This window comes from Anabrus simplex, chromosome X, assembly GCF_040414725.1.
Source record: "Anabrus simplex isolate iqAnaSimp1 chromosome X, ASM4041472v1, whole genome shotgun sequence".
Lineage (NCBI taxonomy): Eukaryota > Metazoa > Arthropoda > Insecta > Orthoptera > Tettigoniidae > Anabrus > Anabrus simplex.
Genome location: NC_090279.1, coordinates 73,578,080 through 73,602,065, shown reverse-complemented (window position 1 = coordinate 73,602,065; position 23,986 = coordinate 73,578,080). Strand labels below are relative to the sequence as shown.

The window sequence follows — 23,986 nt, the reverse complement described above, 5'->3', positions numbered from 1 at the left end:
AAAATGGAGAGACTTATGTACGAGTAGCAGCTGTCGACATATGAATACTTACTTACAGATGCCTCCTAAAAAACTATGTGATCTTTATGAATAGCTATAGGCACTGAAGTTGAACTTTCAATTTGCATTCAGAACAGGTTGACAGACACAATATTATCGTACAAGAGCCGAGGGAGCAGGTACACTTTTGAGCTACTGTTCTACTCATAATTGAAGGAATACACTAGTGACATGTAGGAAGGGGAGCACAGGTGTGCTCAGCCTTCAGCAGCAGTTTCTTCAAATGCATACCCTATTATGAATTGATTCCCCACATACATATTCCCTTGAATTGTTTATTCTAACGTGTGAATATTTTTTCCTGCGGTTCTAGTCTTTAACCACTTGCCTTCGTCAAAAGAATCTTCCTGTTCATCTGGATTACTTATTATCCTCGCTTGTGGACGGCTCCTCAATGGGTGTTTCTAAGCACACTTCTACTAAATTCCGAAAATAGGAAAAGGGTTTTCCATGGCTGAGAACAAGCGGGTGTCGTATATCTGTGATTGATGAGGAGATATATCATAAAATGTCCTTAGCTCCTTTTGCAAACGGACCTGGCAATAAGTGACTTGATAATTGTATTTCAGAGAAAATGCCGAAAAAGGATGAAACGCTCTTCGGTGTACATCATGAGGTGTGCCAAAAAGGTGCAGTTCAGGCTGAGGAAGTTATTACATCTCTGCTGTTTGCGATCGCATGTGCCAGGCTAGATCTCCAGAATTGGAGAAGTATTTGTGAAACTCCTAACTCTCGTTCAGGAGGTAGTGAGACGCAAAACAAAATTACATTATTTAATCTCGTGCGGCGTGACGTGAAACTCTAACGCCGTCTTGACCGTGTGCACCGGCTGCGTGTGAACTTATTTGCCACAAAACACGGAACAGTGCGGCACCTCTCTAGTGTGATTCGCATGTGCACGGTTGTTACATAATTCCTTGACATTTTGGGACATTGCTGAGCACACGTAAGACATATAACACCTCTGTGCATTTGAATGCGAACTCTTAAATAGACGTTCTGGTTAAGAATTTGCCACAGACATTGCAGCATTTCGGCAAGAATTTGAACGTGTTTCGAAAGTGCAATTCTCCCGAAGGAGTGATAAATACAAATAGTGCATCGTTGTGTCAACGCGCTCGTGTGAGTTCCATGTGACCTGCTTCCCTGTTGAAGAATATGCCACACACGTTGTTTCAGGTCGGTTTGACGAACGTGTGAGTCCGCACGTGATGTATTAGGTTGCATCTGCTACTGAATAACTTCCCACAGTCATTGCAACAGTATTGCTCATCGCCTATGTGAGTCCGCATGTGTCTCAAGAGCGTACTATTAAGGGCGAAGAGCTTACGACAGACACTGCAGCGGAAAGGATCCACGCCAGTGTGAAATCGCACGTGAGCTTTAAGATGGATTTTTTGCCTAAAGGATTTACCGCAGTCGTTGCAACAGTGTGGCTTCTCGCCTTTATGTTTCCGCATGTGTTTCGAACGAGAACTAATATCGGAGAAATGTTTCCTACAGATATTGCAGGAGTAGGGCTTCTCGCCTGTGTGGGTGCGCATGTGCCTTATGAGATTGCCTCCCTCCCTGAAGGATTCGCCACAAACATCGCACAAGTATGGCATTTCTCCTGTGTGGGTCCGGGTGTGAACTGCTAGGGTGCCAGTGGTGCTGAAAGATTTGCCACAGATGTTGCAGGCGCGGAACATTACGACTGTATGGGACTGCATGTGGTTTGATAAATATGATGAATTCCTGAACTTTTTATGACATACTGAGCACTCGCTTACTACCATATTTGTATGCACCTGCAGGTGCTTTACCAGCATGTTCTTCTTTTTAAAGCATTTATGACAAAATTCGCACACTAGGAGCCGATGGATCCTCAGGTGTTCCGACACGCTGCTTCCGCTGTAGAAGAGCTTTCCACAGTGATCGCACTTGAAGGAACGAACATCTTTGTGACTCTTCAGGTGTCGCAAGAGGCCCCACTTCCTGGCATGGACTTTACCGCACACAATGCACCCAAAACAAGGTGCTCCACCACCCGGAGGTTGATGATCTGCGTTGCTCACATTGGGTCTCGATCTACAGTGACAAATTAAAACCATTTGACCAATAGTTCAACAGCCTTCTCCATTGCAATTGTTACAAAAAGGAATTGCTACTGAACATTCCACTCACTGATATCCCTTTCAGAGAGCTCGTTTAACTATGAACATCACATTCCTGAGGGTAAAAATCATCTGAGGTCAAATTCAGAGTGTAGATTAAATTCAAAATGCCTTTTCTCTCGAGTAACGATATCACGCCCAAGAAACTTATGATAATTTAGGAATGCACGAGCTCAGAGACAACCACATTTGAGGAATACCTGAGAAACAGTCCAGCGAACACAAGGATCAAAAAGTGTGATATTCATCTAGTCACGAACTACAATGGCACCCATCGAACTCACAATGACTACATCCTCGTGATATCAAAGAATCTCAAAGATGCTCTGGAGACTTACGAAACCATTGTGATGCAATATCGACCAGAAATCTGTCGCAGGAAATGGACCAAATGGCAATGGATCAAATGTTGGCTCATTAAGAAGGAGGCCAACGTTGTTGCGAAAGTTGCAGTGCCACAAATCCCCACAGTTGAAGTGAGCCGGACTATAGTTAAAGACTCCCTATCCTTGGAACAACTAAGTCAGGGCGACGAGAACGAAGGATTAACTATGACACGTGGCTTCAGAATGGCGATGTTAAGTATGCAGTACGGTTGAAGAAACAGCTGTACCACGAGTTTCTTGCTCGTTGAAATGCCTGCAAAGCAGCCACTTGAAAAGTAAAGGAGATCGATGCTCTAACAAAAGCAAACCGGTAAGCAGGTCTATATGTGAAACTTGACATGCATGAAAATGAGCAGAGTATTTAACGACCAGAAAAATCGAGGCATCGCAAAACGGAAGAAGTCCAACGTTTTTATGGTATCAATGAGGAAAGAAACGATTTGCTACTCGACTGGCTGGAAGTGCGAGTACACTGGCGGAACTACTTTAACAACATTTCAGTCTTGGATTTCCACATATCTGCCAATCCCAATCACCTGCGCTGTTGAAGGTCCATGTAGGAAATTGACATCACCGATGTCCAGGCTATGCTGAAGGAAATGAAACCGGGGAAGGCCATCTGTTCGCATTATCTTCCGACAGAGTTCTGTTTCTCTCAATGGGGGAAGCAGCAGTGTGGCTAAAGCAAGCTTTTCACCCAGATCATCGTAGAAGGTCAATAACCAACAGATTGGCGACGGAGTATCCATTCATAAATACGGAAAGCCCTGCCAATTTTTCTTATTACAGCCCGATCATACTTCTGAGCCACTCAATGACAGATTTCGAACAAATCTCCGACAAAAGCATTAGCGATTTAGCCAAACATACAACAAGCCATGCTGCATTTTTGTAAAATTGTTGCACAACAGCAGCAACCCACGCTACAGGGCTGTTAATTGAGAGACACTGTGAAAAGGATAAAAGGCTTCATCATGATTTTCTGAACTCTGAGAAAGTCTTCCATCAGGTACCTCATAATCTAATCAGTCAGCGCTACAAGAACATCGCATTCCAGAGCACCTTGTTGGGAGGGTATAATTGCTCTACGAAGAACCAAGGAGTTATATTCGAGCTGCCACAGTTTGCGTCTAATGAATTCCGCGTAACTGTAGGAGTCCACCAAGGCCCTGCATTTTCACCACTGATGTTCATTCTTGTGATCGAGACCATTACATCAGACCAGCACAGTCCAATACCATGGACACTTTTCTATGCAAACAATGTCATTTTGCCTGCAGAGAATAAGCAAGATCTCCGGCGTCAAACAGAAGACTGGAACACTCGACTAGCGCAATAGGTCCTGTGCCTCAACAAAAACAAGACAGAATAAATGACATTACATCATAGAGAAGTTGGAACCATGCATACTGACGGTGAAGATATAGCACGAGCAGAGAAATTTAAGAGCATCTTAGCTCCTGAAACTCTGATGATGGTCGACTTACCGACGAAGTCAACTTAAGGATATACAAAGCCTGACTGAAGTGGAGAATGACAACGGGCACCCTTGCGACCGTCGGATGAAGGACCATCTGAAATCTAAGGTCTACCGAACTGTTATCCGTCCTGTCATTTTCTACGGCAACGAATGCTGGCCAGCTAAAGACATAGAACACCAGCAAAAAATCATGGATAAGAAGATGCTTAGTGGAAGGCTGGCATAACGAGACCGGATCACATTTCAAATGATGTTACAGTAAAACATCGTTAATTCGAAGTCGCTGGGACGCAGAAATCCGACTTCGAATTATGTAATTTAGAATTAACCGCCAACGCGTAGTTAAGATTTGCCATTCATTGCCGCGTCAAAAAATATTCTTAAGACCTGTTACTGCATGCAATTAACATTGATACACAGTTAAAACCTTTCAAATGCCATAGGAAAAACTATTTCTAAAATGTATCCAACAAGATGCATTTACAGTATTCAAATAACGCACTTGGACAACTCACTGACGAACATAAATTAACGAACAAAAAATACTCCGCATGAATCAAAGACGAGAAGAAATCTATGCTGGCTCCTTTGTGCAAGTCCTTTATTCATTGAATCACTACACCGTATGCATTTTATATGTCCTGTACTTGCACGGAAAGTACGTACCCGATGTTCTCAAAACTTATCAAACTTTTCTATGGAGAGCGGAGAAATCCTCTCGCTTCAGTCTGCATTACAATTTTACAACACCCTACAGTAACTCTATCCTTGTACAATTTCCCGTTATGGTAGTTCTCTCAAAATTCATCTCATAACTGTCACGTCACAAAGTATTCTAAGACCCATTAATGCAAGCAATCATCTTGCTTCACAGTTTAAAACTTTCAAATGCTACGGAAAAATCTATTTCAAAAAATTATCCAACAAGGTGGATTATTCAAATAATGCACTTATATAAATCACTGGCAAAAACAGCCTTACACAACGAAAGAAAAACACATACCATTCAAAGATGGAGACAAATTATGCTGGCTCCGTTGTGTAAATGCGTTATGTTCTAGTTTGCTGTACTGTTTGCATTTTTTGATGCCCTGTACCAGCACGGGAAGAGTCCGACTCCCTTAAAACATCGTAGCCTATCAAACTTTGCTATGATGAGGAAAGAGTCTCTCGCTACCATGTGCGTTGCAACAAAGTATACCCTTGTACGATTTCCCGGCTGGCACACTCTCTTTTTTTTAAACAGTCCGTTTGGGCTCGGCATTAAAAAAGCACTTTCATTGGTATTTACAATACTGTTCGGTGCATACGAACTGATTATAGCACGCTTTTTCGCTAACTGTCAGCATCGGCAGTGTTCGCGGATTCTACTTCTCCGCACAACGTGATATTGTGGCGTTCTTTGAAACACTGAATGCAAAAGAATTACCATTTTACTCAAAATTATCACATATGAAGCACACTGTAGATGTCCCGAAGTGAGTGAAAGTACGGAAAACTATCCCAGCTGCTTCCGGAAGACGCATTCTATCATGACACGGTTACATTTTGAATTTAAATTACACTGAACTAATATTAATATTGAGGCAGTTTTGAATTCAAAGTCTGAATTTCGGTAATGGGGACAGACATTGTTCTTAGAATTACGAATGATCCATATTCGGAATCAAACAGTTTAAATAACATGCAAAATTGTACCTCATGTTTCTGGGAACGGGAGCTGCTTCGAATGAAGTGGGATTCTGAATTAATCGAATTCGAATTATCGAGGTTCTTCTGTATTAAAAAACGTTTTGGCACTGAACCATCCCAGAAGAAAATTGAGGAAAGGCGTATGCGCTGGTTTGGGCATGTGTTGAGTGCAGAGGACGATATACTAGAAAAGTCAGCGTATACACACAAAGTCGGTGAAAAGAGGCGCAAGTGACGAACAAGACAGCATAGTACAGATAAAGTGCACAACGACTTAGAAGCTGTGAGACTACATACAGGCATGGCCCAAGACCGAACTAATTGGAGACAATGAATCACAACACCGATCCCCGCCACAAGGCAGGACTAACAAGAAGCAGATTGATGCATATTCTGTTATATAAATGGGATACAATGTTTATTTTACACATCCCATCATTCCGCTTAGTACGTTGAAATGCTCTCCACTAAAGACTATGTCCAATGTCTAAAAAGACTTATTTTCGCAAAATAGTGTTTGAATCATAGAACACTTCTGGATTTTGCGTTTAAGTGGCTCCTATAAATGCATTATAAACAAAAATGTATCTCAACTAAATAAAAATTTCAGGATTATCTGTGTTAATCGGCAGTGACAGTTTGAATATCCAGTGAAATCCTATGAGTACCAACAAGAGGGGAGTCCGTCAGTGTATTCTAGCCTGAATGGAATTTTACAATTCATATTTCTGCTTACATCCGTTATAGATAGCCGACGATCAGAATAATCAATTTGTTATTTTCACCCCAATCAAGTCTATCAATATGAAGACTATGGAGGAGTGGCACAAAGTGGTCAGCTAGGACTATATGACACTCAACACTCTACAGGTGGAAGGAGACTGCATCACTAAGTGGCTAGTTCAGGACCATGTGTCTCTACACAAACGGAAGTTAGCCTCATCACTAATTACTTAGCTCAGGGTGATGTGTCTCTCCACAAATACTAGATAATCTCATCACTAATTGGTCAGCTAAGAAATGTGAGTCTTTCTGCAAGTTAGTGATTTGAAAATTTTTGGAATCTTAAAACCTGTTCTTATATAACTCAATACCCAACTGACATGGCAAATCTTTTGGACATGTTAAAAGAAATCATTTAAGTTACTGAATGATATTTGTAGACTGCTGAAATGAGAGTCAGTATAAATAGTGCCTGAGGTGAGATACAAAACAATTTGGGAAATAGTACATTAGATCCGGCCGACTGAATCCTTCAGAACCATCTAAAATCTATAATATAAAATGGACTGTCATCTGCCTTATATACCACGGAAAAGTAAAACACACAAAAGGCTCGTCTTTTTGCTGGTTCAAGAGTGCCTTTGCATACGATATATTTAGGAAGAAAGCTAATTTAAACTCCATCCAGAAAGAGAAATATGTATTTTGTGTGTGAAAAGTATACATAAGCAACAATTTTATTGGTAGCCATAAGGCAAGATTGTTCTCTAACATAGCTTATTGTGTACTGTTACACAAGAATTACAAAGAAACAGCAGAATTTGAACCTCGAGGGATTTGGGCGATCTTCAGTTGTGTGCACGGTTCTACTCTGACTAATGAGAGAATGTAAGCTGGTACTGGGTAGTTCTGAGGACTGAAATGAATATTTCCTACCACTAGATGTGAATGTAGAGTAGGAACAAGTCAATGCGTCACATAACAGTTGAGAAGACTCTAACCACACACAAAATCAAATAAACCTTTCCAAATTTCCAGTTTCCATCACTAATCTGGTTCAAAGTCAAACCTTAGGCTATGAATACCCATTGCACGACCTGCCGATACAAGGACTCGGTTAAGGGCACCGATCTGACATTATACAACAATTTCCCAAGGATTATCAAAGATTGTTTCACACAGTAACCAACAAAGGTGTGACAGCAAAAAGTTAATTAGCAAGTGGTCCAATGGCACACCTACAGTTCAAAAAACACTACTGCATTAAATGTTTGAAAACAGGACATACACTTGTGCTAATTTGTAACATCAGTGATAAAAATTATAATTTTGAAAAAATATTATATCATTACAACTTATTATTTACCCACTTATAATAGATAATAAATTCACTTACATGAAAAATTCTGAAATTTTTAGGCAACCTGCACAAATTTAAAACTACACTTGTAGCTGTTCATTTTATTTTATACTAATTGTGTAAACGTGTTCTCAATCAGCACACTACAAGCACTTGACAGACAATGAGCACTAGAATGAATGGTATTGGGCGACAATCAGTAATTGTGACCACAACACTGGAACAAACATAAATTCAATACCACCATTCTATTTTTATGCTTAGGAGAATGTGGAAGTTTTAATTGAAAACTATTATACCTATGATGTAGCGCTAGTAATCTCAATGTTCCATTCTTACAACACATTATCTGCTTTGGCGTCCACAATTGGAAGAATCTTACTTAACACACAAGAGAACAGAAAAGGTCATGAAAAAAGAAGAATCTAACCTAATAAATAATTTAAAAAGGACATTTTTTCGAGTTACTCCACTATTGAATTCAGCCATCATTTTCATTAATGAATCAAATTATGTTAGTTTGAAATTATTTTATTGTTTACAAGTTACACAGGAACCTAACAATTCAGAATTTGTAGATTTATTCGATAATCTACAAACGTGGCTTTTTCTGTGTGTCACTGTTGGTAAGAACGTTCAAAATTACTGAGACTATCTGGAGGTAATAGTTGCAGATAGCATTTCGGATGATAAGAATGTGATGAACAAATGCTGCACTGACAGTGAAAGAAAGAACACGTTTTTCATGGTTGCTTAAAGGTATTGTAAACAAATACACACCAAAATTTTCTAGCTTTACTGGAGATTATTTTTGTAGATATATATTCAATAAAACTATATGATGGAACATTAAATATGATCTTAAAATTCCTGAATATTTTAGGTAATTTTAACAATAGAATTTAAAGATATTGGCGTTTAAATGTAACCTTGAAAAAAAGGATTAAACTGATGAAAATGGCAACTTTTTGGAGATAATCAAACCAATACTGAACATAACTCTGGATAGCTACAACTAATTCCATACTGTATAGAATTTGTAGTGTACGTACTTCATTTCTTCTTTGATGTATGGCAAAAGCTGATCATCAGTATGTTGCTCTATGAATATTTCCTCCTTAATATCTTCAGAAGGCTAGAAGTAAGAAATAAGAAAAATAGAATAAAGAAGTAAGGGAATAATTATATATAGGCCTAAACAAGAAACAGTTGAGAAAATAAATTTCACAGCGGCACAAGAAGAGTATAATTAATTTATCTCCCATCTTAAAAATATAAGAATGGAAAGGAACAATCAAATCAAAATCACTTTAAATGCAAATGAGATGTCTACTTTGGTGGCAAATGGTACACAAAAATACATTATTATCAAGCACTAAATTCTAAATGAACAGAGAAGAAGACAATTTTCTAAAATACATTATTATCCAGTTTACACTATTTTTTCTATTAAACACACTTTACATTATTTACAAAATTATACTCATAATATATTCTGTATTTACAATAATCTACTCATATACAACATGTGGAATTACTTCATAATATACTATACACCTGCTATTAGATTAAAATTTACATTGGGCCGATGACCTTCGATGTTAGCCCCTTAAAACAACAAGCAACAAGTAAAATTTACATTGCATTATTTTTATTTTATTTTTTAAACTTCTTGGACCCTAACTTGCATAATGACCTGCTGCGTCTTAACCTGAGTCCCTTTTGCCACTGCTTTTCGGACAACTGATAAGAGAGATAAGATAGTGAAAAGGAACACAGTGTAGGATAGCAGTAGACAAGGTAGCAATAGAAAAGGAGGAACATTTGTAAATATGAAAATTTAAAACTGCCTACATATTTGTGAATATTCAGCAGAGAATATGTACACATACAAGTGGGGATGGAGACACTTCCGTGTATGTGTTCATGTACAATTTAAGTAATAATAATAATAATAATAATAATAATAATAATAATAATAATAATAATAATAAATACTATCTCCAAATCATTACCCAATACCGTTCCTTGCTTCTCTTTCTCTTTCTGCTGATCCCTATTTCCACAATGATTAGCTATTTCCTTTATCCTCTCTCATTCACTTTCCCCTGTTCCCATCTTTCTATACAAGGCATGACTCGTCACCACTTTGTTCCTTTCCATGTTCCTATATACTTTCTTTCCCAACACACTTCACTGTAATGTAAAATAATCCCACATTATTCCTACCTTTTTCCCATCAAGCGACTACGGCCAGTCACGTGTATACTTGCTCCGCACTTACCTGCCTAATCATCAATATAACTAGCAGCTGGGATTCCTTGAGTGTGCTCAACCGTCATCACTAAGTTCACGATTTGATTTAAAACGGTCAAAATGACTCTCAAATACGTCGAGAAGAGGTTGTCAGAGTACGAGAACCGTATGGCTGAATTTCAAGCTCGTTTTGAGGAAGCCATGACGGCTTCCGACCGCAGCGCAGACAGCAGTGCCGCCAACGCCGAGGAGCAGCTCACCAGCCTAAGTTCCGACTTTAAGAACTTCCGAGACTCCATGGGTACTGAGACAGCTGACATGAAGCAAGTCATTCAGAAGATCCATCAGAGGATGGATAAACAGAAGGAGATGGCTGACGTAGCAGCCCAGTATAGTAGGCGAAATTGCCTACTGATACATGGGGTTAAGGAATCACCTGAGGAGGACACCTATGGGGCTGTCATAGACGTCATTAGAAACAGACTTAAGTTAGATATTGGCATGGACAGTATCGACAGATGTCACAGACTGGGGTGCCAGCGTAGGACGACTGTCAACGTAGTGGCCACTGGGAACAGGCCAATAATTGTGAAGTTCCTGCGTTACCATCAGCGGGACCAAGTCTGGTGGGCGAAGTGACTACTGAAGGGCACTAACATCATGGTCACTGAATCCCTCACGGCAACAAGAAAAGGGATTTTGAATGAGGCACGCGACACATTTGGACTGCGGAATGTGTGTACACAGGACGGGCGTGTGAACGTAATTACACCAGACGGCAAGAAAACCACTCTGATCACTCCCTAATAGTTCTCATCAGGCAGCGTAGCGGAGCACAGAATCAGTGTCAATGAGTGAATGCGTTATAATAGGGCTAGTTTTAAAGTATAAAATAGGACTCTTGTTTACCAAGAGTTTCAAATTTGACACAAATAGTGTTAGTTACGTGTATATTTTCTTTAAATGCGAGTGTGAAAGTGTGTGTGCAACAGTCGGCGGTCTCTTTCAGCAGGAAGCAGTGGTGAGTACCAATTGTTTCTGTCAATCAAGTTAAACATAATCCCCTTGCACTGTTAGCTCAACGCCCGCTACCTGAGTCTGGCTCCGGTCCGCAACAGGTCTCTTGTTGAGACAGGCTCTCTCCTCCATGCGACAGGGTTCGCAATGTTGCCAAGTGAACGCGCTCTCTCTCCCTGCTCACACAGATGAAATACGTACAATTGTTAACGACAATGACATACATGTTTTTTGTATTGGAGAAATTTGGCTAAGGCCTACCATCCCTACCGCCATGGTAATTATTAATAATGACTAACTCGTCCGCTGGGAAGAACGGATGGTAGGAAAGGCGACGGTGTAGCCCTTTATTTCAGAAATGACTTGAGAGGTAGACTAATATGCACATCACAAAATGCCACTCGGCCAGGACCAGAGTTTATGTTCGTGGAGATCACCGTTAAAAAGTCCTCTTCGTCGTAGTTTATAAACCGCCACATGTAGTGAACGTGGCGGAGTTGGAAACTTGTTTATTCAACCTAGCACCAACTTACGGACATATTAGGAGACTTACTGAAAGAATCATCTCAGAAGGACAAACTACTTGACATATTATTTTCCTGTAACCTTGCGTTTCTCCCATTAAATCCCAACAACTATATATATAGCAATAATCACGCTTCACACTCTCTAACTGACCTAATAATAACTAACAATCCACAGGAAGTTTTTAATCATGGTCAAATTCCTGTTCCATCGATCTCAACACATGACCTAGTCTATTTATCCCATTCTCTTCACATACCCAAATACAAACCACTTGTAGGAATATAAGATATATTAATCTAGATCATCTGAAGTATGCCGCCTACAACCTACCCTGGAATGATATTCTACTACTAGACGATATCGATGCAAAAATACACAAACTAAATTCCCTCCTTATTAGCCTATACGACAAACACGCTCCCAAACGACAAGTGAAAGTGAGTAGCCCCTCCTGCCCACGGTTAAATTAAAAATTAAAAAATTAAAAATTAAATTAAGAATTTGATGGCTCGTCGTGATTCATGGTTCCGACGGTATAAACGTACCCGTAATGAATCCGATTTTGAAGATTATCAGGTTCTCTGGAATAGAATTAAGCAAGAAATCAGAAATTTAAGTACTTAAACTGTCTTCCAGGTAAACTGAATGCAAGGAATTCCTGGAAAGAACTACGCTCACTTGGTATTGTAAAAGGCCAACAACAGCAACGAGAACCAACTGTTGCCCTAGACGAGCTTATTACATATTTTTCTGAAGAACGAATCGCGTTTAAACCAATCAATCAGGCAGAATTAAATATGAATTAATCAGCCATCTCTCCACTTAACCGTCCTCAATTTTATTTCCAAGAGGTCACTAGTAACCAAATTAAAAAAGTACTAGACTCTATTAAATCTAGAGCAGTAGAAGTAGATGACATCCCTATGCATTTCATACATATAGGCGCTATCCACCCATTTATCACACATATATTCAATTACTGTCTCCGAAATGGAACTTTACCTGCGCTCTGGAAGCAAGCTAATGTCATCCCAGTGCCCAAGATAAACGATCCTAAACTGACCTCTGACTATCACCCAGAGTCTATTTTTCCAGCGCTTTCTAAGGCTTTGGAAAGACTGGTGTATGATCAAGTACTGAAATATTCTATTCTCTCCTTGGCCCATTATAAAGGAACAACGACAAGTTACAGTACTAACGCTACTGGACTTTAGTGGTGCATTTGATACAATAGACACAGCTACTAATTGAGAAAATGGAATCTTACTTGCTTGACACTTTAGTACAGAAGTATTTGAAAGATCGGAGGCAGCGGGTGATAACACGCGAAAGAAATTCAGAATGGCGTACAAGGAAAGTGGGCACGCCACAAGGTGTATTTTAGGACCATTGTATATCAATGACATTTCATCTTTTCTAAAAACGTGTAATTGTCACCTACATGCCGATGATCTCCAAATATATTACCATTGCAGTTTAACCGAATCACCAGGCGCAATAAAATGAGACAACTCAGTGAATATGCTCTCGCAAACAGACTTCTCATAAATTCATCAAAATCGCAAGCTATCATTGTCGGTTCCCAGAAGCTCTTACACAAGATCAACGATACGACTATTCCTCCTCTACAAATAAATAATAGCACAATCCCGTACAGTAAAACAGTGAGAAATCTTGTGGTGACCCTGACTGAAACTCAAAATTGGACAGAACATATCAAAAACGTAAGTCAGAAGGTGTTTGCTACTCTACACCCACTAAAATTAGATTAAAGACATTATACCACTAAATATGCGACAAAACTAACACAGACCCTAATTCTTCCTATCCTTGACTACTGTGATGTAATCTTGGTAGACGATTCTAAAGAACAAACTAGGAAACTGCAGTGTATTATGAATTGTTGCCTTAGATTCATTTTTAGCCTAAGGTATGATGTGCATATTCCTCCTTACTATCAAGCACTGAACTGGTTAAATCCTGATAAGAGACGTGAATATTATATACTTGTCTTAATACACAGACTTCTGCATAGTAACTCCCCCCAGTATATTCCATCTAAACTTCAATTCCTCTCTTCCTTCCATAACCGTAACATTCGCTCGGGCTCCCCTTTGGCTATTCCTCTTCACCACTCTTCTGTGTATACTCATTCTTTTATTGTAACCGGCTCCATACTTTGGAATACCCTGTCAGTGTCAGGGACATTGATTCTTTCCTCAAACTTAAAATAACTTGCCAAGACTTCCTGTTGAGAGTTAACGATTGAAGCGTGTAAATGTGCGTGTGATTGGCAATTGAAAAATTAAAAATGGTTCTGTAAATGTTATATAATGTAAACGTAAGAGTAATTGATAAGGGTGGAAATTGTAAGCGTATGTGCAAGTGTCTGTGTGAGAGAGAAAAGATGACCGAATCAACGAGCTAATAAGCTGCATATTGTGTGGGTGTGTAACTTAAGTTTAATTAGGAAATAGTGTAAGTAGTATAATTAGTAATAGGCAGCCACAATATTATTTGTTGTATTGTGGTTGAGTGTAAGAGAGGGCCGGGTGCCCTAACTTCACCACATGAAAGAACCGTAATAAATAAATAAATAAAATAAAATAAACAACGCTTAAATCATAACCATGGAAATATCCATCATCCCTCCCTGTACACCACATTAAGACCAAAAAATCAATCAATCAATCGATCAATCGATCAATCAATCAATCAATCAATCAATCAATCAATCAATCAATCAATCAATCAATCAATCAATCAATCAATCATCATTTAGGGCTATTGGTTGTTTACGTAGAAAAAGATTATGGAAATGTATGAAACAACTTCCTTGGTAAATTATATCAATCATTAAATCATCTTCCTATAAGTGAACATCTGCCAAAATTTGTCCGATTGAATTCAAACTTATCTTCGTGCTGTGAACCTTCCTACATTTAAAAACATAACAAATTTATTCATCAACTAATGTCATTCCAAGCCATCTCTCCAAATACATCTCAGAATATACTCCTTAGTCAAACAGCTTGTCTCCTTTCTAAACGTCTCCCCAGCCGAAATTTTGCAACATCTCTGTAACACAACTCTTTTTTCAGTAATCGCCCACAAGAAATGGAGCTATTTCTGTGGATTATTTCATGTTATGTAATCAAGTAATATAGGTGACGGTCTCAAACTCTCATTGTGGCCTTGCTGGAGATTTATATGCCCCCTCCTTTATAACATTTGCTGGAGATTTATATGCCCTCTCCTTTACAACACATAAATAACTTCATAATCATATTAAGAGCTCTGTAAATGTTATTTTCATACCTGTTTATGTGATTACCACAATGAAGCTCTATCCTTATTATGAATACCTACTTACAGAGATCAACATGAGGAACTTTGACACCATCAACCCAATAACTAAACCAGAGGACTCTTTCAATTTGTGAAATACACAACCTGGCTTTCCACCCCATTTACCATCATAACATTGCCCGATATCCATCTTACAATTGTGAAGTTGGTGACGAGTATTAGCTCTCCCCAACCATATTTCGAAATCTGCATTCGTGTTTTTGAAAATTGTGTCATTCGGAATTATTTCAGTCTTGTATTCTACAAGTACCTTCTACGTGGCCTTGCCCACTTTATTTAATTGATACCATCTTCGTCATTGTCACCATGAGATTATGTTTCTTTAATGTTTTCTCTCCGAATCCTTATAATCTTGGTCTGCTACGATTCCGTGCCGTAAGTTGTAGTGTCTTCTTGAGGGCGAGTCTCTGACTTTCTCTCTCTCCATGCGGTAGGCCATGCTGACTGTTGGCGTGAGTCGCCATGCTGGAGTAATCCTTGGAGTACGATGGAGGCAAGACGTGTTTCGTTCCCTCTTCTGGATCGTTTTCCGATCCACCACATAGATAAAGGATAACAGTGTTTCTACATACGGACTTGTCCTTAGTGCTGATCTATCAACTTTGGGAACGTCTTCCTTTTATTATGAATTTGTAACTTCAAGTATATTTCATTTATGTGAGTAACGGATACTAGTACACTTCTCCAACTCCAACAAAGCAAGTAAGTCTTTTCTTCATTTCTGTCTTGGATCGGCTTCTTGCTGCGTGAAGAAATATGAGTGAAATTCTTTCATCTTGAGTATCGTCGTGGGTCTTGGATTTATTTTGTCGTCCAGTTTTTCTTAGGTTACCTTAGGTTTTTCTGAATTGGGTTTACAAACTGTACCTAGTTATACATGGGATCCGTTTGGTGAAAAGAATGTGTAATTAATTAAAAACCAATTTATTTGGTAATACTAATGAGTAACTATGAAACATCTCTGTGTATAATCTTTAAACTACGCGAGATTTCACTTGGGTGCCAGTCTCTTTTTTTGTTTTAATTTCTTGTTTACCTCTGTTTGTGCTCTTTCAATTGTGACTGTGCATTGGTAATCTTTCCCTTTCCCTTCATATTTTTGTTGGACCTGTGTTGGTAGGGTTCATGTTTTCGGGGTTGCCAAGGTCTCTTGGCGTGTTTGTCACCATGGTAACTGGTCACGGTTGTGATTGTGTTGTTGCTGTTTGGTGGCGTTGGTATTCTCTTAACTTGGGGATTTTTCATTTGTTTTCCATACTTTATGTAATCTAATGTATTCCCCTTTTATTTGGTCCTAATATTTTTCTGGCCTTCTGCCGGTTTATGTCTGCTATTTTCTCATCCGCGTGGCATGTACTGGGGGCCGTGTGAAATCTCCGTGGTGATCGGGCTAAGTGTTTTTGGTGTAATGAAAATATTTATAAATTAAAGGAATGTTGTGAAAAGAAATATTTATTGAAGATGCAATGCATGAAACATGTTAATATTTCACACGAAGTTTGGTTGGTTTGAAGTTATACAAATGTATCAGGTAATTTCATTTCTCCGTCCGGACGGCACGTTAAGTTTTTTTCCTAAATTTAATTTGTAACCCAATTTGGGTGGTTTTTATTTTGGACGTTTCCTTGATAGTGATGGCTTAATTCTTTTTTTTAATATGATAATAAATATGTAAGTCATGTTCATTATGAAAAACTTGTCCTCTTTATTGTAAATTCGAAATTTTACTGCCGTACCAACATTTATTTGGGTTCATGGTCTCTGGGTAACGGATTGTTCAACTAAGGTTGTGGTATGCTTTGATGGTAATGAATTATTTTGCTACTGTCTTTAATTTTCTTGTCTATGTTTAACTTCTACTGCTGATAGTCGGTAAGGCGGTAGAGTTAATTGGTAGCAGCAGCTTAGGTTATATTTTTCTGGTGTTGTGGGATTCATGTAGGTTTGTTTCATCCTCAATTTTGTAATCTGTTCTGTTGGAGGTGTCTGTGCTGATAGTTTATTATTTTGAGTGCCGGCTGCTCATAGCTACTGTAGGTTTATTGCTCCCTTCTTAGGTTTTATTTTAATGGTACGGCATTACGTTGTTGAAAGAGTAACTGAGGCAAAAACAAGACAAATAGTGTGATATAAAATTGTAAAAATGAGTGCAGTGATCTTGTCTAATATCTTATTTGTTTGTTTCATGTATCTGCCATTGGGAGTCCCCTGTTACACTTCATTTGTATTTATACTGAGCTGTATGATTATCTAATGTGCTGATTATGTTTTTGATACCCTTCTGGTAACTGTGCGGTGAACGCAGCTTCTCTGCTTGGATGTTTTTTGAGGTGACCTGTAATATTTACTTCCTTATTATCGGCGGATTTGGTGAGTGACTGCATGTAATTAATTATTCTTGGTTAGTGGAAGTTGAAATTATTGAACAACTGGTAGTTGAGTATGACTTGGTTGACTCAGGGTTACATGTGTACTACCGTTGGCTATATGTGCTGTATTATGTGTACTGGCTGTCAACCTTGTATTTTTACTGCCTTCCTGCGTACTGTGGTTGCGATTTCGGTGTAGATTAATTTGGTTTTATCTGGAAGAGCTTTTCTGATCTTTACTTTTAAGTGGAGTTTGCTTGGTTGCTTGTTGGTGAGTTATAGTGTATCACTTGGGAGCATTTTATTGTGTTATTGGTTCTGGCTTTGCTTTTGGCTCCCATACTTAATGTTGTTATTTATCATTTCTATCATATTTCCGGTATTGTGCTTCGGCGATGTACATGCTAATTGTTAATTTATCTTCTTCTGAATTATATTTTCAACTGCGTTAGCTCTGGCGTGTGATACCGATTAATAAGTTAACCTAACATCTACGCATGTCCAATTATGGCTAATTATTTGTGTGAACGGTTATGTGCTGAAGTGTACGATATGTGTTATGCCCTATCATTGTTGTGAACTAAGACGTGGTATTTTGGCGTTGATGGTTGTATGTGCTTTCCATTTAATTGGTGCTGTGTGGATATATTTATTTGCCCTTACTAACTTATGGCTAACCTCTGTCGTTTTCATGCCAGTGACTGTTCCTTGCATTGTAAATATCTGATAATCTGGTGAGCAATATCATGGTATTTTGAAACTTATCAAGCCTGTAATGCTTCTGTGCACCTTGTTTACTTTGGAAATTGCTTAACCTTATGTGTATTATTATTATTATTATGATTTCCTTAATTTCGATTTAAGTTACTACCTTCTGAAGTGTAGTGAACTTGAAGTGTGCCGTTATATATCCATCCTTGTATGATCATGACTGGGTTATTTCACCAATTTTTAGTAACTTGTTCCCTTCCTTGTGTACAATTTGGTGTATTGAAAAACTGTTTATGTTGTGTGACTCAATCATTACTGAGCTTTTGTGTGCTTGTTCTTTGGTTGGGTAGTGTGCGTGGTCTGTATACAAGTCCTCTCATATCATCATCCTACCTGTGTATATGTGTGTATATGCTTGGTCTTGGTTAATGATTTGAGCTATCCTCTGTGTCATCTGTTTATCTGGGTGTCATCAGTTATGGTTGGGCCATGTTGGCCGGTATTAGGTTGGAATAACTGGATGGCCTTGTGCCTGAGCTCTTATAGTTTTAACTGGTTTTCCCCTTCCTGATTATTGGTCGGACGTGTTTAGCTATTTCTGGTGTGTCGTGAACCATCTTCCTCGTGTAACCTATCAACTAGTTGAAGGATATTTATCTGGTGTCTGGGCCACTTCAAGTTATCCTACTCGTGACTCGTCTTGCTGTGTATTAATTAATCTAACTGACCTTTTCTGAAATACTGCTTTGGTTTTCATCCTGCTGTAAACATTACTTGGTAATTTGGTGTTTTTTATGCCTGATTATTCTCTCCATTTTGGTATTGTGCACTGCCATGGTAATTATATGCCTGGAATATGTGTTGTGAAAAATTCTGCTAACCTATTCTTTTTTATATAATTCCTTTGAGTTGCGGGTTCAAGTATTCCCTACCATATCTGCTTGTTGGGTCTTGTGTTGTGTTGTTGATGATCCTCTGCCTGAGGGGTGGTATATGCCCTTTTGAACCTTGATTGGGATGGCTTTGGACATATGTAAGGTGGTTGCGTTGTGACGGTACCGTGGATTGTTTTTGGGGATTTATTCTGGCGTGGCACGATGACTTCACGGCAGGTTGTTGAGGATGGTTTGTGCTCCTTTAATCCCTTTGTGGGGCTGACGCATGTCCGGTGTGGTTTATCATGGTTGGGTTATTTGTTGTGTTGTAATATTTGGTGATGTTGGCACCTTGGTATGGGCAGTGTTTGTGTCTGTATTTAATTTACCTCCGTGTCCTGTGGATATGGCCTTTTCTTCCTACATGAATCTACTACTCTCGGAATTAGCTTGTTGATTGTGAGTAATGTATCTGTTTGGTGTGTTCTGGTTTCTTCTTTCCTGTCTCCATGTACTGCCTGTTGATCTGATGTCACCGTGTCTAATTGCCTCTACTGTAAAGCTCATTTTAATGTTATCTGCCACTCTTTGGTATTTTTCTCTCAGTGGATCTTCTTGTGTCTGTTGACATTGGTGTTTGTCATCTTACCGTGCTATGGGTTTGCTACTCTGGTATGGGATGGATTAGGATTCTCTTAGTCGGTACTGGAATCTTCCTGCTAATAGATTATGGGGTCTATCAGTGGAGTACTACCTTCTTCATGCTATCTTGAGCGTTTTCCCTCGACTTGCCTCGTATTCCGCCACTTATATTTTATTTGCTTGCTCTCCTGGTGGATAGGAGAAAGCACCTGTGGCCGTATTGGGACAGTGTGATGGGGAAAGTCACGTATTTATAGACCGGGTAAAGCTGAGACCCGGTTGGGTATCCTGTGGTGTACGCTGTGTGGGTCATTGCTCGTTGTTTTTCATTTTGGTCTTCTGATCTGAGGTTTTTCATTGCCTTTTAATTTGATTGGATGGCCATTGTGAAATGAATTAGATTTGTAGTTCCGTGTAGTAGGTTGGTTACTGATTCCAGATTGTGTCCCTCCTGTGTTTCTTCTGTCCCTATTTCTGTCCTGTTAATTCCATGTTGCTTATTAGTGTCTAATTAAGTGTCTGTTCACTTGGTGTTAGTTGGTTGATCTGTCGTTGATGACAAAACCGATAGCGCTCCCTACACCTAATAGTACTAGAGGTCTCCAACCGATCGTGCCTACTCTTTCCTTGCTATGAATTTGTTTACCTTTTAAGCCTTGGATTTTCCCAATTTTATACCCTATCCCTGGTTACTTGAAGTATAATTTATTAATTGCGTATTGGTTGCTTGTCCTTATTCTTATTCAACAAGGTGATGTATTCTGATGTGGGAAGTTGAAACCGGTGTTAGATAGAAATTTATTTGATCGTCTTGTCAGTGTATTTTGGAATTTGTTAATGATTGATTCCTCACCGTGTTGTAACCCTGTATTTATTAAGATCTGAACCTTAGATTTTACCTGGTTTCATTGGCATATAACAGTGTAATGTTTTTTTCCTTGGGAGAAAATTTTCCTTGATCTATGTCATATTAACTTATGTTTATCCGGTTGTTGTAAGATGCTGTACTGTCTTTTATGGTGCTTGTAAACTTGGTCGTTGCACTCTGAGTATCTGGTTAGGACTACCGTGGGAAGTTGTCATTTGGTACTGTGTTTATGGCACCTTAAGTTGTGATTGATGCTCTTGATTATGAGTTATTGTTTAGTGGTGATCGTAAACCTGGGTATTGGGTTGCTAACCGAACCAAGTGTTGAATTAATGAGTCCCGTTTGACTTGATATGTAACGTTGCTTGTTCCATTACTGTATTATGGGTACCGGTACCCCTTGTGCTACTTGTACGTACGCTATTGATTTCCCCCTGAAGTGTGCCTTCGGTGTGCTCTGTGTTTGAGTGGCGTACCTTGGCCCTGACTCAATCAAGTGTAATAATCCCTGATGATCTAAATTTTGAATTTGGTTATTCTGTAGTTTTCATTCACCAATTGCGTCTCCTTTGCCCTCCCTTGCGTCTTTGCGTTTCCTTTATCTTTTACTGAAGCTAATTGATTTGCCATGAAACAAGATGTTGCGCTCTTTTACCATGGAAACCCGATAGATAGGATTAATATTATGATGGTAATCTTGAAGCCTTCAAATGGACGCATATCGACAAGAACTTTATGATAAAAGAATCAAGATATAAACTGTTGGTGCTGATTTTCAAGGCATGTGCAGGAACCGTGTGAATATAAATTAAAAAGGCATGATCCTTCTAACAATAAGTGAGAACTTTTGGATGCCTAGCTGGTGATTATACTCTTTTGGTAGCCTATGGTTAACAATTTAGTGTAACTAAGTAATTCAAATCTACTGAACTTTAAAATGAAAATTAACCTTCATTTGGTATAACAAAAAATCTGGAACTACAAGGATGTGTATTGTAGAGCTTTCTTAAAGGAACGCTACGTTCAAAAGGAAAAAGATATTGGTGTGTGAATGGTTAAAAAAAGGGTTACGTAAATTATGAACTTAAAATACGTCTACTAAGTATGCTAAATATTTGACCTTGTTTTACATTATAAATGGCCTAAGTACTAAGAGAATGGTAGTATATTATGCATCTAGTAAGTTTGATAAAAAAATGGTTCAGAGGTCTTTCTCTCGTGTGATTAGTACTACAAAAAAATTCTCGATCGTTTGATCACTGTATGGTAAGAGCATTATGTGTGGCTTTTGGGGGGGAGGCTGTGACGTTGGTGACGAGTATTAGCTCTCCCCAACCATATTTCGAAATCTGCATTCGTGTTTTTGAAAATTGTGTCACTCGGAATTATTTCAGTCTTGTATTCTACAAGTACCTTCTACGTGGCCTTGCCCACTTTATTTAATTGATACCATCTTCATCATTGTCACCATGAGATTATGTTTCTTTAATGTTTTCTCTCCGAATCCTTATAATCTTGGTCTGCTACGATTCCGTGCCGTAAAGTTGTAGTGTCTTCTTGAGGGCGAGTCTCTGACTTTCTCTCTCACCATGCGGTAGGCCATGCTGACTGTTGGCGTGAGTCGCCATGCTGGAGTAATCCTTGGAGTACGATGGAGGCAAGACGTGTTTCGTTCCCTCTTCTGGATCGTTTTCCGATCCACCACATAGATAAAGGATAACAGTGTTTCTACATACGGACTTGTCCTTAGTGCTGATCTATCAACTTTGGGAACGTCTTCCTTTTATTATGAATTTGTAACTTCAAGTATATTTCATTTATGTGAGTAACGGATACTAGTACACTTCTCCAACTCCAACAAAGCAAGTAAGTCTTTTCTTCATTTCTGTCTTGGATCGGCTTCCTGCTGCGTGAAGAGATATGAGTGAAATTCTTTCATCTTGAGTATCGTTGTGGGTTTTGGATTTATAATGTCGTCCAGTTTTTTTAGGTTACCTTAGGTTTTTCTGAATTGGGTTTACAAACTGTATCTAGTTATACATGGGATCCGTTTGGTGAAAAGAATGTGTAATTAATTAAAAACCAATTTATTTGGTAATACTAATGAGTAACTATGAAACATCTCTGTGTATGATCTTTATACTACGCGAGATTTCACTTGGGTGCCAGTCTCTTTATTCGTTTTAATTTCTTGTTTACCTCTGTTTCTGCTCTTTTAATTTTGACTGTGCATTGGTAATCTTTCCCTGTCCCTTCATATTTTTGTTGGACCTGTGTTGGTAGGGTTCATATTTTCCGGGTTGCCAAGGTCTCTCAGCGTGTTTGCCACCATGATAACTGGTCACTGTTTTTGTTTGGTGGCGTTGGTATTCTCTTCATTATGCATGTGAATTTTGGTCCGTTTCTTGGGGATTTTTCATTTGTTTTCCATACTTTATGTAATCTAATGTATTCCCCTTTTATTTGGCCCTAATATTTTTCTGGCCTTCTGCCGGTTTATGTCTGCTATTTTCTCATCCGCGTGGCATGTACTGGAGGCCGTGTGAAATCTCCGTGGTGATCGGGCTAAGTGTTTGTGGTGTCATGAAAATATTTATAAGTTAAAGGAATGTTGTGAAAAGAAATATTTATTGAAGATGCAATGCATGAAACATGTTAATATATGACACGAAGTTTGGTTGGTTTGAAGTTATACAAATGTATCAGGTAATTTTATTTCTCCGTCCGGACGGCACGTTAAGATTTTTCCTAAATTTAATTTGTAACCCAATTTGGGTGGTTTTTATTTTGGACGTTTCCTTTATAGTGATGGCTTAATTCTTTTTTTAATATGATAATAAATATGTAAGTCATTTTCATAATGAAAAACTTGTCCTCTTTATTGTAGATTAGAAATTTTACTGCCGTGCCAACATTTATTTGGGTTCATGGTCTCTGGGTAACGGATTGTTCAACTAAGGTTGTGGTATGCTTTGATGGTAATGAATTATTTTGCTACAGTCTTTAATTTTCTTGTCTATGTTTAATTTCTACTGGTGATAGTCGGTAAGGCGGTAGACAATATTGTCAAGGTCTTTTTGCAGTCACTCACAATCCTAAAAGTTATGTTCCTTATCCATATTTTTATACCTATTAGGAAATAAAGGTATCATAATACTGCCCTGTGGGACCCAATCCCATAATTGTTACAGGATCAAATAAAGCTTCACCTACTCTAATGCTCGAAGTTCTATTTTCTAGAAATACACAATATGTGGAAAAATTATTAGGGTAAAAGATATATTTCTACCTTTATGTAACTTATCGACTTTTAGAGCCTAATCCTTAAACATGTTTGGTTGTAAAGTTACCCCTTGTGATATCCCTGTCCTCACTAATGTATTTCTTTTCATATAGTGGCTACAGTGAGGACCAAAATGTAATTTCATTTTCCAGATGGTTTTGTGTCATTTTTGTTAATGCTCAAGTTCAGCAGTTCTTCGTCTGTATCTGCA

General features: G+C 38.6%; 1 protein-coding gene and 1 long non-coding RNA gene across 2 annotated transcripts in view; one reads left to right on the top strand and one right to left on the bottom strand.

Moving 5' to 3' along the window:
• The window catches only part of LOC136886221 (uncharacterized), a 450,091-nt gene that overhangs the window by 38,816 nt on the left and 387,289 nt on the right, over positions 1–23,986 (top strand). The gene's annotated exons all lie outside the window — the stretch shown is intronic.
• Positions 8,938–23,986, bottom strand: part of LOC136886660 (uncharacterized) — a 41,635-nt gene continuing 26,586 nt past the window's right edge. The window contains exon 3 of the long non-coding RNA XR_011019074.1: positions 8,938–8,992. This is a non-coding gene — a long non-coding RNA (uncharacterized lncRNA). The remainder of the gene's footprint in view (positions 8,993–23,986) is intronic.